This window comes from Mus musculus, chromosome 3 (genome assembly GCF_000001635.26).
Source record: "Mus musculus strain C57BL/6J chromosome 3, GRCm38.p6 C57BL/6J".
In the NCBI taxonomy this organism is placed as follows: domain Eukaryota; kingdom Metazoa; phylum Chordata; class Mammalia; order Rodentia; family Muridae; genus Mus; species Mus musculus.
The window spans coordinates 60,769,369-60,774,306 of record NC_000069.6 but is presented as its reverse complement, the minus strand read 5'-3'; the positions used below and the strand labels follow the sequence as shown (position 1 = coordinate 60,774,306).

Sequence of the window (4,938 nt, the reverse complement as noted above, 5' to 3'; positions counted from 1 at the left end):
TTCTGATGTCCTGTTAGAAATTGCCTGCTGATGAGAGAGGTAATGAGGTCAGTCAGTCAGTCCACCTGCCAGGAGGCGAGCTTTGCTACTCATTTTGCAGGCACTCCCTCTGAGAACTTTCATCCCCATACTAAGTCATCACCAAATTATTATAGTTGGGGCATTTTTGGCTAAGAGTCAGAGACTGGAGCATTATGAACTAAGAAATTCAAAGTACCATGCTAAGAGAATACCTTAGAAGGCGTGAGGATTAAAGGAACTTCACTAAAAACTAAATTTATCCTTTGAAAATTTATCTTTAAGCTCTTTAATTTGTCCTTTGAAAATTCCATATATGTATATGATGCATTTTTATCATATTTACCCTGACTCCTTTCAACTACTCCCAGACTCTCTACTACCCACTCCTCCCAACTTCATCTCTTCTTTTGTTATTATGTTTATAGCCAACTGGGACTAATCAGTGTATAGATATAGGGTCATTCATTCACTGTAGCATGAGCAACCTACTAGAGCCACACTCCTAAAGAAAACTGATTTTCTTCCATTACTAACCCTCCCCCTGCAGCCCACTGTCAGGAGTTCTTCAGCTAGATGTGGGGCCTTGTGAACCTTTCCCGAATCCGTGGTGGAATGTTGACTTGATCTCATGCAGGTTTTGTGCAGGCAGCAACAGCTGCTAGAAGTTCAGGAGCATCTTGACCTTGTCATGTTCAGAAGACGCTCTTTTATAGTGTGTCTCCCTTTTGCAACTTAGTCCAGACATCTGTGCTGGCACTATGCCACAGTCATCTGTCTTGGGTTTGGAGCTGGTCTCACATGTGTCTCTTGTTCTGATACACCAATTTTTGTCCCTCTCCACTTGTATCCAGTCTAAATTTACCAATCCAGGGAAAGATGCTTTGGGCATTATCAGAAAAGTCCCTGGGAGGACTTTTGTAAAAATAGGTTTTCAGTCTCCATTCCCCACTTCCCGATTAAAGGAGTTGAGTGTGGAACAAGGGGATATGAATCTCTGACAAGCTCCACATGATGGGGCCAGCATCCTCTGGGGACCTCTCAGGAACTGTTGAACTAGACAGTTGAGTCTTGTGTATATTCAAAAACTGGACTCAAAAAAAAAAAAAAAACAAGGACATAAATCACATCTGGTACATTTGTAAGGATATGAGAAAGAGAGAAAAGAATCACAGTTTAATGCATGGATGTTATTGTTTATTGAGTTGTTGCATTATCTCTGTAGCTTAGGCATAATTATGTTATTAATGGCCTCATTTTAGTTACTAGAAAATGGGAGCTTAGACAACTCACACAGATTTCCAGATGTCAACCAGCTGAGCTTTGATTCTGGTTTCTCTAACCCCAGAATAAACTCCTGGTGACTCAGGCTAAGGCCTTCGAGACTGTCCTACTGGGGCAAGGGTGTCTCAGGTTTGCATGTTCAAAAATGACATTTTCTCCTCCAGAGAAACTAGAATAATCAACTGTGGGCAGACTGTCTGTTATTTCCATTTACTCTACAGTAATCCAGTGTGGGAAGACTATCTCAACTCAGGTAATCTTGCAATCTGCAGCTTTGGAAGTCACGCTACAACCAGGCCTCAATTCCCAGATCTATGAGGGCAAGGACTTAAATGTCTTAAAACTAACATTTATACTCTTTAAATTGGAGAGAAGCAACTCACTATTCACCAAGAATTGCCAAAGACTTTGAATCTTCACTCCGTGTATCCTATAGGCTATAACCCATAGGCACTGGAAACTATACCAGAAACTGTAGCCATAGTAAAAGGAATGTAATACTGTTGTAGTTAAAAATGCCATCAGTTTAAAGTATGTGGTATTCCCTAAAAGAGTAGCCCCGAAGTGGCATGGTACTGGATATGAGGCCTTCAGATCTGTGAAAGGTAGAAGCACTTTTTATTTATTATATTTCTGTTCTGTCCTCTATAGATACTGTACATCAAACAGTATCCAGTCTTTTCTTACCTGAATGTTGAAACCAGGGAGATACTTATTGTTGTCCTGTCATAAGAAACCCCACATGCAAGCATGTCTAGAAGCTAGACTGCTTCTCTCGGTCATGACCTGGATCAGTAGTAAAAGCTGATATTTTCCTGTACCTTGCTGCCAATTTCACTGGTGACACCATGTCTGGAAACCAGGCCATATGTATAGACAACAAGGAGACTTTGTATAAAGATTCAGACTTTTCCTTCCCAGCAGGCCAGGGAGGACAACACAGGAAGTGTGTCTTGAATGCATCGGGTTTATGAAGTGACCACTCATTGTAAAAACAGATTTACAGCGAGTGTGATGTGTGTGGTTGAGGTCTGGCAATCATCATGATGGTGACCACGAATAAAACTACAAGGGAAAATCATACATTTAAAAACTAAATATGACCTCAAATAGCAACATTCTCCCATTGAAAAGGCTCAGATATTTTTCCATTTTCATTTGTTTTTACGTTTTAATATTTACATTTTCATTTTATGTATGTGAGCGTTTTTCGTGCATTTAAGTCTGTGCAGCACGTTTGTGATTGGCAACTGGAAAGCCCGGAAGAATGTTCATTACGTAGAGTTGGAGTTACAGACAGTTATGTGCTGCCTTATGGAGTCTAGGAACCAAACCTAGGTCTTCTGCAAAACCAGCGAGTGCCCTTCATGGCTAAGCCATCTCTCCATCCCAATTTTATCTTTAAAATATATTTGTATTTATTCTTTGAGAACTCCATACATGTATTTGATATATTCTGATCCTCTTTACCACCAACTCTTTTTTAATGTTCTGACAATTGAATACCATGCTTAATACCGTGCTAGGCAAGTGATCTACCATTGAACATTTCCTTAGCTAGATATTTGATTTTCATTTATATGATGTAGTTCAAATTTTTTCATCTATTTTGTATGTGTATATGTGTGTGAGTGTGTGTGTGTATGATATAACAAGACACACATGAGTATTATAGAAGTATACATATTATGATTTACAGGATGTATGTGTGTGTGTGTGTGTGTGTACGCGTGCGCATATACGCGTGCGCGTGTGTGTTTGAAGATGAAAGGACAACCTGAAGGAATCAGGTTCTTTTTGCCTTCCCGTGGGATGAGCATGTCAACCACAAGCCTTCTGGCCATCTTGCCAGTTCCCCAATTTATTTATTTATTCATTTGTAACATCCAGATGTTTTTCTCTACCCCAGTAAGGCACTTGTAAAGTATTTTATAGGTCAATGATTCTAAAATTGCATGTTAAGGATAGGAGAATAATATATACACTATGATATTTCCTATGTACTTAAGCATTTGCTGATTCTCTTGGTGGGATAGGGATAATTTAGCATATTGTACATACATCAGAAAATTGAAATGCTATGAAACCTAAGTAAAATAGGATCTCTCAAGCATAAGAAAAACCATGATGTTCTAAAATTTCTTCTTTTGGGTGTGTGTATCCATGTCTCTGCAAGCACACATGTGGATGTATCTTCCAGGCCTCAAATGTAAAGTGTATTTCCAATCATAATCAATGTTTTCTTAATGCATTGTGTTATTGAGCAGCCTAAAGCTATATACACAACATAGTAGAAAGAAGTTACATAGACTGAATGCATTGGAGTTCAACAATATCTGTAAACATTCCAAGCTTTGCAGATAGCCAGGGACACTTCCAGAATGGCATTTGTACCAAATTTAGATTTATCCTCGGTGCTGTCCATCTCGGTCATCAGCTGGTCAATCTTCTCTTGCTCCACAACATTCACTTTCTTGCTAACCAGAGCAGGTGCAATAGTGTTACTGATGTGCTCAACAGCCTTGAGACACCCTTCCCCATGAAGCTTCATGGATGTGTCTGCCTCCGAGTTCTACAGGTCTGGCAAGTATGACCTGGACTTCAAGTCTCCGGATGACCCCAGCAGGTACATCACACTCGACCAGCTGGCTGACCTGTACAAGTCCTTCATCTAGAACTACCTAGTGGTGTCCATCGAGGACCACTTTGACCAGGACGACTGGGGTGCCTGGCCGAAGTTCATGGCTAGTGTAGACATCCAGGTGGTGGGCGATGACCTCACAGTGACCAACCCTAAGAAGATTGTCAAGGCAAGAAGTCATGCAACTGCATCCTGCTCAAAGTGAAACAGATCGGCTTCATGACCAAGTCTCTGCAGGCGTGTAAGCTTGCCCAGTCCAATGGCTGGGGCGTCATGGTGTCCCACCAGTCTGGAGAGACTGAAGACACTTTCATCACCGTCCTGGTGGTAGGGCTCTGCACTAGGCAGATCAAGACCCATGCCCCTTGCGGATCTGAGAGCCTGGCCAAGTACAATCAGATCCTTAGAATTGAGGAAGAGCTGGGCAAAAAAGCCAGATTTGCTGGCAGGTCCTTCAGGAACCCCCCTGGCCAAGTAAAGCGTGGACTGGAGATCCCTGGAGCCACCAGCTGATTGGCCCTCCATCCTTGATGTCATCCAGGTAGCTCAAGTCCGGCCCAGTGCGTGCCCCTCCCACGTCACTGCTCGCTTAGACATCTGCACCTGACCACCAGAAACCCTGCTGGAGACCCAGCTTTGTAATCATGTGATTAGTCTGAATCATTGTTTCTGTCACCTGTCTTCCCAGCTAGTGTAGAGCCCTTGGAACTCTAGGGTGCCCACCATTAAGACCTGCCGCCCCCCCGCCCCCCAGTGGTTTACATGTAAAACTAAAAGCCAACAAAAAGAAAAGGAAGGAAGGAAAGAGGGAGGGAGGGAGGGAGGGAGGGAGGGAGGGAGGGAGGGAGGGAGGGGGGGGAGGGGAGGGGAGGGAGGGAGGGAGGGAAGGGAGGGAGGGAGGGGAGGGGAGGGAGGGAGGAGGGAAGGGAGGGAGGGAGAGGAAGAAAGAAAGAAAAAAGAAAGAAAGAAGGAAGGAAGGAAGGAAGGAAGGAAGG

General features: G+C 42.9%; 1 pseudogene; it reads left to right on the top strand.

Moving 5' to 3' along the window:
* The first annotated feature begins 2,668 nt into the window (after positions 1-2,668).
* Gm33707 lies at positions 2,669-4,724 on the top strand (annotated as a pseudogene).
* Positions 4,725-4,938: the final 214 nt, after the last annotated feature.